This window comes from Pseudophryne corroboree, chromosome 10, assembly GCF_028390025.1.
Source record: "Pseudophryne corroboree isolate aPseCor3 chromosome 10, aPseCor3.hap2, whole genome shotgun sequence".
In the NCBI taxonomy this organism is placed as follows: Eukaryota; Metazoa; Chordata; class Amphibia; order Anura; family Myobatrachidae; genus Pseudophryne; species Pseudophryne corroboree.
Genome location: NC_086453.1, coordinates 18023022 through 18037971, shown reverse-complemented (window position 1 = coordinate 18037971; position 14950 = coordinate 18023022). Strand labels below are relative to the sequence as shown.

The window sequence follows — 14950 nt, the reverse complement described above, 5'->3', positions numbered from 1 at the left end:
AGTTTATGACTGCATTTATAACGATTGTTTCTTATCTTCATCCCTACAACCTCCAGGTAGTATCTCACATAGTCGACAGGTGATTCTCACATATTAGCATCCACATATTCTCCCCCTTCATGTATCATCAACTAATGTGCACCCCATTTGTTACAACCAAAAGCCGATAAGAGCTCGGTAGAGTTTGACAGCCCATCCACAGACCCTTAATACGGGATAAGAAGGATTCAAATGTATACTACGCACTACCTCGAAGCTTGATTTAAAACACGTACGGCACGATGATACATGACCCCTCAGACATGGATTCATACACACATGCTTTACTATCTCACTAGGTCATATCTTTCTCACCTTCTCCTCTCCTCCCTTACCCAATCATAAAAAGGTATTTACATGATGACATATATTTTTCTGTTTTGTTTAGGAAGTGGCAGTTATTGGTGACTGCCAAAGGGTGGACTGTCAGAGTCGAAAAATATCATGATTCACCATTGCCTTGTACTAACCCCAATGCACGTGCCCGCTGCTCGTGCACCGACTCCCCTGTGCGTACGCATCCCCTCAGGTTGCGTAGGGGACACTCCGGCGTCGCCTGCGCTCCGGGATGTGTATTTACGGCGGTGTTTGTGTGCGACTAGCGAGCGACTCGATCGCTACATATTTAACCAATATAATGTGTTTTGCAGGTAATATTCCCTTTTATAATATCTGTAAGTATGTTTAGTGTAACTGGTTCATGGACAAGGGAATTCCTCTTTGCATGATACGAAGGGTCAGACAGGGTCTGAGCAGTGGTGTTTAGTACCTAACCGAAGAGTATTTTATTAGAAACATTCCGGTGTTGGTTAGGAAGAGATCGGTCGCTACAGCGTGTAGTTATATGTAAAAGTAGTTTATGGACTTTAAAAGTATTTGCTGTTTTATTACACATGTGGTGTGAGTCCTGAGGATTCCTCCCACTTGAGCAGTTTGAAATAGTCACAGCCCACCTGTTCAAACAAACCTATGACCTTTTGTTACAGTGCAGAGAGGCATTCCTGTGTCCAATGAACAATAAGATTGTAGGGCCCTTTGTAGTGTACTGTATGTTGTGTATATAAGGCAGCCAGCCTGGGCCAGCTCTCTCACTTCTCTCCACAAAGTTTTCATCATTGATTAACTGAGAGCTGGATTTCCAGATAGCGCAGGCGATTCATTCCCACGTGTGTAAGTTTCTCTGTGATCATCTTATTCTCTGTCTGTATTTGCCATACTCTCTCTCTCTCTCTCACTGTTATTGTTTAGGATTAAGACGCTATTGTATATTTATGTCTAGTATTCTGTTTAGGTGTTTTATGTTAGTGCTGTAGTGTATAAGCTGTTAACTGTATTTTTCCTTTTTACATAGCTAAATCTCGTTAGTAAAGGTGTTGGAACCTCAGCAAGGTGTCTGTGTTTCTCTAGCTAGTACAAAGGGTTTCTGAGTATCTCAATCACTCAAACAGCTTGCTTAAATATCCAGGTTAACCAGTGGTATATCATTACAGTATCTCAATACTAAGACTTACAGTATAATCATACTCTGTGTTTAAGGTTTAAAAGGTTATTATCTGTGTGTACGCTCGCTGTGTGTATTCCGTACACTCAGCGCAGCGTGTGTACGTAACTTGCGTACCACGTGCGAGGTCTTTGTACGCAAATAGCGTACGGAGTGCGTAGCACGTGCACGTGGTTTAGCGGCCATTACGGCTTGAAGGTATTAGTAAATAGCTTGTGTTAAAAGGTAGAAAACTGACTCTATCACCACTTAACCACGGACCTGTGGACAAGTGGAGCAGGGCAAACTAAGGACTATATGACTGTGACAGCCCACTGGGTAGATGTATTGCCTCCCGCAGCAACAACAGCAGCTGCGCCAGTACCAGCTTTTTTACAAACGCCAACTCGTTCCTAGACAGGCTACACTATGTATCACCGCTTTCCGTAAGAGGCGCACCGCTGACAACCTCTTACGGAAACTGAGGGACATCATTGCGCAATGGCTTACCCCACTTAGACTCTCCTGGGGATTTGTGATATCGTACAAGGGCCCTCATTCTGAGTTGTTCGCTCGCTAGCTGCTTTTAGCAGCTGTGCAAACGCTATGCCGCCGCCCTCTGGGAGTGTATCTTAGCTCAGCAGAAGTGCGAACGAAAGGATCGCAGAGCGGCTACAAAATATTTTCGAGCAGTTTCTGAGTAGCTCCAGACCTACTCCAAACTTGCGATCACTTCAGACTGTTTAGTTCCTGTTTTGACGTCACAAACACGCCCTGCGTTCGGCCAGCCACACCCGCGTTTCCCCAGGCATGCCTGCATTTGTATCTGACACGCCTGCGTTTTTCAGCACACTCCCTGAAAACGATCAGTTACCTCCCAGAAACACCCACTTCCTGTCAATCACTCAGCGATCAGCAGTGCGACTGAAAAACGTCGCTAGACCTTATGTGAAACTGCATCGTTTGTTGTGAAAGTACGTCGCGCGTGCGCATTGCGTCCCATACGCATGCGCGGAAGTGCCACTTTTTTGCCTGATCGCTGCGCTGCGAACAACGGCAGCTAGCGATCAACTCGGAATGACCCCCAATGTAACCAATATTGTGCGTGCATTACATGGTTCCGGTATGAATGGTCGACCATGTTATGGTCGACAGTCATTAGGTCGACCACCATTGGTCGACATTGACATGGTCGACATGGACACATGGTCGACACATGAAAATGGTCGACACATGAAAGGTCGACACATGAAAAGGTCGACATGTGTTTTTTTAACTTTTTTTGGTGTCGTTTTTTGCGTAAAGTGACTGGGAACCCCAATTAGTGCACCGCGTCCCCTCGCATGGCTCGCTTCGCTCGCCATGCTTCGGACATGGTGCCTTCGCTCCGCTACCGCTTCGCTCGGCACAGATTACCGTTCCAATCGTAGTCCACGTGGATCGTAAAGTATGGAAAAGTTCCCCAAAAGAAAAAAAAGTTAAAAAACTCATGTCGACCTTTTCATGTGTCGACCTTTCATGTGTCGACCATTTTCATGTGTCGACCATGTGTCCATGTCGACCATGTCAATGTCGACCAATAGTGGTCGACCTAATGACTGTCGACCATAACATGGTCGACCATGTGAACGGATACCGCATTACATATGGGCAAATTCCAGCACGTCCCATGTTTTGCACATACAATTAATTTGGTGGTGCAGAATTTTTTGAAAAATAACAGGGGCGTGCAAGAGAAGCTGTCAGTGGCCCGAAAAAGTGTGGGCCACTTTCGACATTCAGCCACTGCGTGCTGAAGACTGGAGCACCAGCAAACACTCCTGAACCTGCCCTGCCATCATCTGAAGCAAGAAGTGGTAACGAGGTGGAATTCAGCACTCTATATGCTTCAGAGAATGGAATAGCAGCAAAAGGCCATTCAAGCCTATACATCCACCTACGATATAGGCAAAGGAGGGGGAATGCACCTGACTCAAGCACAGTGGAGAATGATTTCCATGTTGTGCAAGGTTCTCCAACCCTTCGAACTTGCCACACGTGAAGTCAGTTCAGACACTGCCAGTTTGAGTCAGGTCATTCCCTTCATCAGGCTTTTGCAGAAGCAGCTGGAGAAATTGAAGGAAGAGCTAAGACGGAACAATTCCGCTAAGTATGTGGGACTTGTGGATGGAGCCCTTCATTCGCTTTGCCAGGATTCAAGAGTGGTCAATCTGTTGATATCAGAGCACTACATTTTGGCCACCGTGCTCGATCCTAGGTTTAAAACCTAAGTTGTATCTCTCTTTCCGGCAGACACAAGTCTGCAGAGGTGCAAAGACCTGCTGGTGAGAAAATTGTCAGCTCAAGCGGAAGATGACCCGTCAACAGCTCCTCCTTCATTTTCTCCCGCATCTGGGCATGCGAGGAAAAGAATAAAATTTCCTAGCCCACCCGCTGGCGGTGATGCAGGGCAGTCAGGAGCAAGTGTTGACATCTGGTCCAGACCAAAGAAGCTGAAAACAATTACTGACATGCCTACTGTCACTGCATATGATACTGTCACCATTAAAAGAATGGTAGAGGATTATATCGGTGACAGCATCCAAGTAGGCATGTCCGACAGTCCGTATGTATACTGGCAGGAAAAAGAAGCAATTTGGATGCCCTTGCACAAACTGGCTTTATTTTACCTAAGTTGCCCCCCTCCAGTGTGTACTCCGAAGAGTGTTTAGTGCAGCCGGTAACCTTTTCAGCGACACAGGGACCTGTGATGGTGGATTCCAGTGGGGATGAAAGAAGCAATTAATCTCTCCTTGCACAAACTGGCTCTACCGAGGCAAGATGTCGTCCTCATCCTCCGATTCCTCACCCATTTCAGTGTTTACAGCCTCATTCTCACAGAGTTTTTATTTTTGTTGAGGGCCCAAACAAACCAATCATTTCAGCCACAGTCGTGTGGCAGACCCTGTCGCTGAAATGATTGGTTTGTTAAAATGGTGCATGTCCTGTTTATACAACATAAGGGTGGGTGGGAGGGCCCAAGGACACTTCCATATTGCACCTCTTTTTTTTCTTTGCATTATGTGCTCTTTGGGGCTTAGTTTTTAAAACTGCCATCTTGTGTGCCACTGCAGTGCCTCTCCTAGATGGAACACGTTTTTGTGCCGCCCACTTGTGTCGCTTAGCTTACTTATCCAGCTACCTCGGTGCAACCTTTTGGCCTAAAAACAAATATTGTGAGGTGTGAGGTGTTCAGAATAGACTGGAAATTAATGTTATTGAGGTTAATAATAATGCTGGGTAATAAAAAATAAAAAAAATTCTGTGATTTTAGCTGTTTTTACGTTTTGTTTTTCAAAAAAATCCAGATCCAAAACCAAAACCCGAAAGGGTGGTTTTGGCAAAACCAATCCAGATCCAGAACACGAATGTGGATCCAGATCCAAAACCAAAGTCCAAAACCTGAAAAAGTATTCGGCGCACATCTCTAAGTTTTGAAGGAAGGTTATCCAGCGCTCATGTATTTGGGGGGGGGGGGGGGGGGGGGGGAAGAAAGAAATATCCGTGTGCTTTGGATATATAACAAGTCTGTTGCTGTAAAGGAGTGGAGCGCACCGTGGTTGTCTGTGCGACACGGCAGACAGCCCAGCAGGGCTAGAAGCAGTTGTCTTTCTCCCTCTCCAAGACGGTGACCGCTTCCCCATTCGCACAGATAACCACGGTGCGCTCAGAAGAACGACACCGTGAACTGTCAGAGCACAGGGGTGGACGGTATGTCCGGAGCCCTCACTACCTGACTATTAGCAACCATTAGGATCCCTTGCCGCACCGACCCTCTGGGGGTACCCCTTTTGTTTCGAACCTCTTCCAATTGGACATATCATAAATACTGATCATAGGCTCTGGACATTCCAACAGGACTACAGGCACTACAGAGGTGGGACGCCACCGACCTGAGTGTCTCCACTCCTTTACAGCAACAGACTTGTTATATATCCAAAGCACACGGATATTTCTTTCTCCCCCCCCCCCCCTCCAACATCCTTCACCATCCAGTCCCTTTCCCCAATCTCTAAATCACAACCCTTCATAGAACTGCATAAGTTCTTAGTGCGTGCAGTAAATGAAGACATATTTTTAGCCTAAATAAAAGACATTATTGACATTTAAAACAATTAGTCCGAGTGTTATTATAACAACATCATCCTTTTTGCACCAAAAGAAATTGTCCATTTGGCGCACCTAACCCTGTATTGTACTATCTCTAAGTTTTGGTTCGGATTCGGTTTTTGGTTCAGTTAAAAAAAAGTGTATAAAAAAATTGATAATTCTTGATAAAAATCGACAAATATCTATAAAAACAGCTAAACTAATGTAGTTTTTACAATCCAAAAAAACAAAATTTGGATTAAAAATCTGAATTCCGAATTGCAGGAAGATCTGGAGCGGCACTCAGATCGGATCTCCTCGGGAGATCCAGACCGGGTTTTGGTTCTGTTTGGATCCAAAAAATGTGGGTGTATTTGGATTTCTGGAGAACTGAATCGCACATCTCTACTTACAGCAGTGTGCAAAAGTTTTAGGCAGGCGTGGAAAAAAATGGTGCAAAGTAAGAATGCTTTAAAAAATAGAAGTGTTAATAGTTTATTTTAATCAATCAACAAAATGCAAAGTGAAAGAACAGAAGAGAAATCGAAATCAAATCAGTATTTGCTGTGACCGCCCTTTGTCTTCAAAACAGCATCAATTATCCATCATGCAATACCATCAGGAGGCATGTAAAAAGAGTGGCGTTACCATAGCAACCAATGAGCATCTATCTCTCATTTTATAAAATGTACTTTTTAAATGCTACCCCAAATCTGATTGGTTGCTATGGCAACTTCTCCACTCTTTTTCACCGCTTGAAACGTCAACCCTTTAATTCCCCACCTGCAGTAAGTTCCTGGAGATCGCTTCCCATTCTCACCCGACACAGTCCCCATTGTGAGCTGCTGTCATCGTGTGTGCAGGACAATCTCCCACCCTGAAAATGCCAGCAGGGACACAGACTGACTATTGTTCCACGAGCAGTCGGGATAATGCAAGACATATGCAATTGTGGGAATGACGGGAAGGAAAAACGTTGCTCGTTAGAAGCCAGCAGAATCTTTTCATCCTCTGATAAGTGGACGCCGTGTACTATTCTAGCCGTGCCTTATATATAGGCTTGCCATACTGTCCCTTTAACCCGGGACACTCATGAATTACACAGGTTCTGTGGCTGATTAAAACCAGCACGCCCCAGAACCTGTGTAATTCATGAGTGCCCCGGGTTAAAGGGACAGTACTTAAAGTCTAGTTATAAAAAAACAACAGCAGCGGCTGTAAAGCATTTGTTTGATACCGAGTTCGGCTGTCACCGACTTACAAGTCTCCTGACTGACCGGGGAATCACTTCTCCTGTCCCGCTGGAAATCAGGGCGTCACTGTGCAAAAGGCACTTCTGAAAAGTCACAAGTAAAGTGATCTAGTACCACTTATGAGCAGATAAATACCAATGGCAAGCTTCCAGACCTTCCCCTGTAATTGCTGCATCGTATCTGACACATTTGCCTATCGAAATGTGACTGTCTATTTATATATATATATTTTATTTTGCTAGGCTTACCTTCTAGGGCCCTGCCGAGGTTCCGAGGGGCTGGCCTGTATATCCTTGCCCCCCTTCGTCCCTCTACAGTTTCTCTCCCCCCAACAAGGGTTTCTTTATGCTTGTCAGACTCCCAGACATTTTCTCATAAATGTGACACACTTAGAAAATGCAACCTGGTGCCACGCCACTCTCCCTGTAACCGTGTTATATGGGTCACGCAGCAGAACCGCCATACGCACAGTCAGTGCCTGACGCTGAATATACTAGTCATTTCATTTAACAATAAAGTTGAAAAAACAAATGTAAACAAGTTACAGCGAATCTTTAAGTTAGCCTACTGATGGATATTGAAGGCAATACCATGGATGGTCTAAACCATCAACATATACCATCGATGTTTTTATCCATAGATGGTTGACCGCTGTACATGCTCAGACCTCAGCCATCGGACCGGTGTGCCGATGTTTGCTGGATATCGTGTGCCCGGCGCTACCGATGGTACGCCATCGATGATTGAAACATTTGTCATCTGTCATATACCATCAATGGTTGTAAGCCTCCGTAAGGAAGCATCAGAAAACAAAAACAACATTAAGGACGCACAAGGAGGCTGCTGAAATAATAACAATATAAAAGAAAAAAAAAGAAAAATATAAAAGAAAAAAACAAAAACAAAAAAACCCCAAAAAAACATGGGTAACAGAAAACAAGTAAGAAATTATTTTTGAGGCTACCTTGATGGAGAAGATGAGGGCAGCGATCCCAATGGGCATGCAGCAACAGACCAGGTTAAAAATGGAGAACACCAAGTAATCCTTTGGCCGGGGCTGGTCGGACATTGGCATAGGCTGCATGGTCACCACGTTTGGTTGGTACATGTTTTTATTTTCGCTCTCCATGCCCTGACTCAGCTTTCCCGCACAGGAGCTCCGGGAACGTTGTAGTGGAATCACTGGTCTGGCTGTGTATGGGTGGAGGTGGAGTTTCCTCGGGGAAGAAATTCTATCCCTGGCATGTTACGCTGCTACGGAGAAATGATGAGGGAATAAACTGCAGCTATGAATACAAACCCTCACGTTCTGTCTGCTAACAGAAAATGCCCAAACTCATTGCTAAAAGGGCAGAAATCCAGCTGGGAAACCATAAACCTCCTGACGGCTGAGGATGGTCTGTGCATGAATCAGTGATAACACTTTAACTGTAAATAAAATAACGACACGGAGACTTAGATTTGGCAGACACTGTTATTTATTTAAAATCAATGAGCTATAACTTTAAATAGCTGTATTGAAAAAGAATTTAGGGTCTGCAGAATGGAGTTAGTGATGTCACCCATAGCACAGTTCTACAGAATGGAGTTAGTGTCGTCACCCATAGCACAGTTCTGCAGAATGGAGTTAGTGACCACACCCATAGCACAGTTCTGCAGAATAGAGTTAGTGTCGTCACCCATAGCACAGTTCTGCAAAATGGAGTTAGTGTCGTCACCCATAGCACAGTTCTGCAAAATGGAGTTAGTGTCGTCACCCATAGCACAGTTCTACAAAATGGAGTTAGTGACATCACCCATAGCACAGTTCTGCGGAATGGAGTTAGTGACCTCACCCGTAGCACAGTTCTGCGGAATGGAATTAGTGACCTCACCCGTAGCACAGTTCTGCAGAATGGAGTTAGTGACCTCACCCGTAGCACAGTTCTGCAGAATGGAGTTAGTGACCTCACCCATAGCACAGTTCTGCAAAATGTAGTTAGTGACCTCACCTATAGCACAGTTCTGCAGAATGGAGTTAGTGACCTCACCCATAGCACAGTTCTGCAGAATGTAGTCAGTGATGTCACCCACAGTAAAGTTATGCAGAATGGAGTTAGTGACGTCACATATAGCACAGTTCTACAGAATGGAGTTAGTGACCACACCCATAGCACAGTTCTGCAGAATGGAGTTAATGACATCACCCATAGCACAGTTCTGCAGAATGGAGTTAGTGACCTCACCTGTAGCACAGTTCTGCAGAATGGAGTTAATGACATCACCCATAGCACAGTTCTGCAAAATGGAGTTAGTGACCTCACCCATAGCACAGTTCTGCAGAATGGAGTTAGTGACCTCACCTGTAGCACAGTTCTGCCGAATGGAGTTAGTGACCTCACCTGTAGCACAGTTCTGCAGAATGGAGTTAGTGACCTCACCCATAGCACAGTTCTGCAGAATGGAGTTAGTGACCTCACCTGTAGCACAGTTCTGCAGAATGGAGTTAATGACATCACCCATAGCATAGTTCTGCAGAATGGAGTTAGTGGACACACCCATAGCACAGTTCTGCAGAATGGAGTTAGTGACTACACCCATAGCACAGTTCTGCAAAATGGAGTTAGTGACCTCACCTGTAGCACAGTTCTGCAGAATGGAGTTAGTGACCTCATCTGTAACACAGTCTTGCAGAATGGAGTTAGTGACCTCACCCATAGCACAGTTCTGCGGAATGGAGTTAGTGACCACAGCACAGTTCTGCAGAATGGAGTTAGTGTCGTCACCTGTAGCACAGTTCTGCAAAATGGAGTTAGTGACCTCACCTGTAGCACAATTTTGCAGAATGGAGTTAGTGACCTCACCCATAGCACAGTTCTGCAGAATGGAGTTAGTGACATCACCCGTAGCACATTTATGCAGAATAGAGTCAGTGACCTCACCGATAGCACAGTTCTGCAGAATGGAGTTAGTGACGTCACCCGTTGCACAGTTCTGCAGAATGGAGTTAGTGACCTCACCCGTTGCACAGTTCTGCAGAATGGAGTTAGTGACCTCACCCATAGCACAGTTCTGAAGAATTGAGTTAATGACCTCACCTGTAGCACAGTTCTGCAGAATGGAGTTAATGACATCACCCATAGCATAGTTCTGCAGAATGGAGTTAGTGGACACACCCATAGCACAGTTCTGCAGAATGGAGTTAGTGACCACACCCATAGCACAGTTCTGCAAAATGGAGTTAGTGACCTCACCTGTAGCACAGTTCTGCAGAATGGAGTTAGTGACCTCATCTGTAACACAGTCTTGCAGAATGGAGTTAGTGACCTCACCCATAGCACAGTTCTGCGGAATGGAGTTAGTGACCACACCCACAGCACAGTTCTGCAGAATGGAATTAGTGTCGTCACCTGTAGCACAGTTCTGCAAAATGGAGTTAGTGACCTCACCTGTAGCACAATTTTGCAGAATGGAGTTAGTGACCTCACCCATAGCACAGTTCTGCAGAATGGAGTTAGTGACATCACCCGTAGCACATTTATGCAGAATGGAGTTAGTGACCTCACCGATAGCACAGTTCTGCAGAATGGAGTTAGTGACGTCACCCGTCGCACAGTTCTGCAGAATGGAGTAAGTGACCTCACCCGTTGCACAGTTCTGCAGAATGGAGTTAGTGACCTCACCCATAGCACAGTTCTGAAGAATTGAGTTAATGACCTCACCCGTAGCACAGTTCTGAAGAATGGAGTTAGTGACGTCACCCATAGTACAGTTCTGCAGAATGGAGATAGTGACGTCACCCATAGCACAGTTCTGCAGAATGGAGTTAGTGACATCACCCATAGTACAGTTATGCAGAATGGAGATAGTGACGTCACACATAGCACAGATCTGCAGGATGGAGTTAGTGACCTCACCCATAGCACAGTTTTGCAGAATGGAGTTAGTGACCTCATCTGTAGCACAGTTTTGCAGAATGGAGTTAGTGACCTCACCCATAGCACAGTTCTGCAAAATGGAGTTAGTGACGTCACCCATAGTACAGTTATGCAGAATGGAGATAGTGACGTCACACATAGCACAGTTCTGCAGAATGGAGTTAGTGACCTCACCCATAGCACAGTTCTGCAGAATGGAGTTAGTGCATGTATATATAGCGCCGCAAATTCCGTTGCGCTTTATAATTGGAAATAACAATGATCAGAACTATTGTGAGGACTAGCCTCAAAGAAAATTCCTTTTTTGGAGCACTCTTTTGAAATAATAAATAAATAATATATAATATGATATATTGAGAATTAGTGATTAAATGTTAAAACCTAACCTTTATTTCTATACCAATCTAAAATAAGGAGGAGAGAAGAATGTTCACACACATTGCATGTCAGACACTATCATAAGTATCATATGAGTTCAATGAACATCCACTTCTCCCAATGTAAGGTCCCAAAATAAACAATTAATTTTTAATAATCAATAACTAATAATCATTATTAATAAATCATCAATTTTTAACAAATCATTACGTTAATATTGATGTACAATCTCGGCATATGACATCGTTACGTTCGTACTCATGTACAATCTCGGCATGGAGCTATTGTATCATTAGGGCTAATTGGCCTAATAAAGACGCGCTCATCTTGTAAATGTATGTACATTACCCACTTATTTAGAAGTGGACAAACGTGGATATACTTCTAGTTCTAATCCACTCCTTAGTTATTATTTGTATGAGAGCCGTCAAATCCACTGGCTCTACAAAATTCCCAACCACATATTAAATATGAAATGAAAAACCACATATCAAATAATTGCACATAAAACGTTTTTGGAATTCCGTAATTGCAAATTTGGTTTCCAATCACTATTTACTCCTTTTGTTCACACAAAGGCCATCAATTCCACTGGCTCAACAGTAAACCATATGCTCAGTATAATCAAGCCTATTGACAATTTGCAAACTGTTGTACATAGGATATCTTACTATAATTACAGGCAATAACTATATGTTGATATTTGGTCTAACTAATAAAATTAAATATATACATATATATATATATATATATATATATATATATATATATATGCCTGTAGTTTTTTTCTTCTTTTTTTTCTTTTTTTGCTTCAATGAAATTGAACAACAGAGTACACTCGGCTTCGCAATCTGACAAAGGCACTTAACCCTTTGATCTATAATACATAACACTAGAACATTTCAACGACCCATTAGGTTGTGCATTATCATCAGATCACAATTGTTTATAACCTTATCCATCAAGAATAAGGCATCACAACCCATAGATTATCACATATAAGATCGTATAACTGGACTTTGTCACATACAGTATACGGTGAGGGACAAAATGTCTCCTTATCATTCACCGTTATGCTGATATGATCAATCTGTAAGGCCTTGGATGATCTAAAACAATGGGTGCACCCTTATTAGACAATTTGTTTTGAGGCCTCAAACTTTAATTTCATTATATAGATTAAATCGATCATCTCCATATATAAAAAAATGAAAAAAAGAAAAGAGCAAGTACAATCCAATGTACAGATACCCCCATCTGCTGCCCAACCTCTTCAATGAGCGGAAGAAGGGTGAGAGTAGGGGTACTGATGAATTGATGGAAAAATAGCAAAAATATCTCCTAATGTCTCCGTCTCTGGTGTTAGAGCAGACCTGTTGCTTCCAGCATTGCAGGACTTGCAATGCGCCGCGGAGACCAGTGAGATATCATAGTTGTAAAACAACTATGATATCTCACTGGTCTCCGCGGCGCATTGCAAGTCCTGCAATGCTGGAAGCAACAGGTCTGCTCTAACACCAGAGACGGAGACATTAGGAGATATTTTTGCTATTTTTCCATCAATTCATCAGTACCCCTACTCTCACCCTTCTTCCGCTCATTGAAGAGGTTGGGCAGCAGATGGGGGTATCTGTACATTGGATTGTACTTGCTCTTTTCTTTTTTTCATTTTTTTATATATGGAGATGATCGATTTAATCTATATAATGAAATTAAAGTTTGAGGCCTCAAAACAAATTGTCTAATAAGGGTGCACCCATTGTTTTAGATCATCCAAGGCCTTACAGATTGATCATATCAGCATAACGGTGAATGATAAGGAGACATTTTGTCCCTCACCGTATACTGTATGTGACAAAGTCCAGTTATACGATCTTATATGTGATAATCTATGGGTTGTGATGCCTTATTCTTGATGGATAAGGTTATAAACAATTGTGATCTGATGATAATGCACAACCTAATGGGTCGTTGAAATGTTCTAGTGTTATGTATTATAGATCAAAGGGTTAAGTGCCTTTGTCAGATTGCGAAGCCGAGTGTACTCTGTTGTTCAATTTCATTGAAGCAAAAAAAGAAAAAAAAGAAGAAAAAAACTACAGGCATATATATATATATATATATATATATATATGTATATATTTAATTTTATTAGTTAGACCAAATATCAACATATAGTTATTGCCTGTAATTATAGTAAGATATCCTATGTACAACAGTTTGCAAATTGTCAATAGGCTTGATTATACTGAGCATATGGTTTACTGTTGAGCCAGTGGAATTGATGGCCTTTGTGTGAACAAAAGGAGTAAATAGTGATTGGAAACCAAATTTGCAATTACGGAATTCCAAAAACGTTTTATGTGCAATTATTTGATATGTGGTTTTTCATTTCATATTTAATATGTGGTTGGGAATTTTGTAGAGCCAGTGGATTTGACGGCTCTCATACAAATAATAACTAAGGAGTGGATTAGAACTAGAAGTATATCCACGTTTGTCCACTTCTAAATAAGTGGGTAATGTACATACATTTACAAGATGAGCGCGTCTTTATTAGGCCAATTAGCCCTAATGATACAATAGCTCCATGCCGAGATTGTACATGAGTACGAACGTAACGATGTCATATGCCGAGATTGTACATCAATATTAACGTAATGATTTGTTAAAAATTGATGATTTATTAATAATGATTATTAGTTATTGATTATTAAAAATTAATTGTTTATTTTGGGACCTTACATTGGGAGAAGTGGATGTTCATTGAACTCATATGATACTTATGATAGTGTCTGACATGCAATGTGTGTGAACATTCTTCTCTCCTCCTTATTTTAGATTGGTATAGAAATAAAGGTTAGGTTTTAACATTTAATCACTAATTCTCAATATATCATATTATATATTATTTATTTATTATTTCAAAAGAGTGCTCCAAAAAAGGAATTTTCTTTGAGGCTAGTCCTCACAATAGTTCTGATCATGAGTTTTCTCATAATTCCAGGAGCACCTCCAGCCTGTTTATGATTTAGATATGATTATCTTTGATATTGATTGTAGCTGGTTATCAATATATAAAAATATTTAATAAGATGTTTGATATCCAGTGCAGGATAACCCTTTCAGCTCTCGAAATAACAATGATATAACAAAACTGGGTAATAACAAACAGTCATAGAGGTAGGAAGGCCCTGCTCGCAAGCTTACAATCTATAGGGAAATAGGCATGGATACACAAGGATAGGTGCTATCTATTGCATAGTTGTCTGCCAGATTGCAAAGGTTATTGGTGGGCTGTATGATATGGTCACACAACAATGATGAACCGGGTTCGAGAGGAAGGGAAAGTGAAGAATGAGAAGACATGTGAGGATGTGTGTGGACTGTGCAGAGTGGATGCAATTTGATAGGAAGGTTTATGAAAGCTATGTGAGCGGTTCTGGAATTTGATAGGCTTGCCTAAAGAGGTGAGTTTTCAGGGAACGCTTGAAGGTTTGGAGATTAGAGGAGAGTCTTATTGTGCGTGGTAGGGAATTCAACAGAGTGGGTGCAGCCGATGAAAGTCCTGCAATCGTGAGTGGGAGCGATTAATGAGTGTGGATGAGAGACGCAGGTCTTGTGAAGAGCGAAGAGGTCAGGTTGGGAGATATTTTGAGATAAGCGAAGTGATGTACGTTGGTGTAGTTTGGTTAATGGCCTTGTGTGTGAGTAAAAGTATTTTATATTGAATACGGTAGAATACAGGTAACCAA

The 14950-nt window shown here is 42.4% G+C and overlaps 1 long non-coding RNA gene across 1 annotated transcript in view; it reads right to left on the bottom strand.

Annotated features, from left to right (window-relative positions):
• LOC134966890 (uncharacterized) overlaps positions 1 to 8299 on the bottom strand; it is a 39161-nt gene extending 30862 nt beyond the window's left edge. Inside the window, exon 1 of the long non-coding RNA XR_010188722.1 lies at positions 7865 to 8299. This is a non-coding gene — a long non-coding RNA (uncharacterized LOC134966890). The remainder of the gene's footprint in view (positions 1 to 7864) is intronic.
• Positions 8300 to 14950: the final 6651 nt, after the last annotated feature.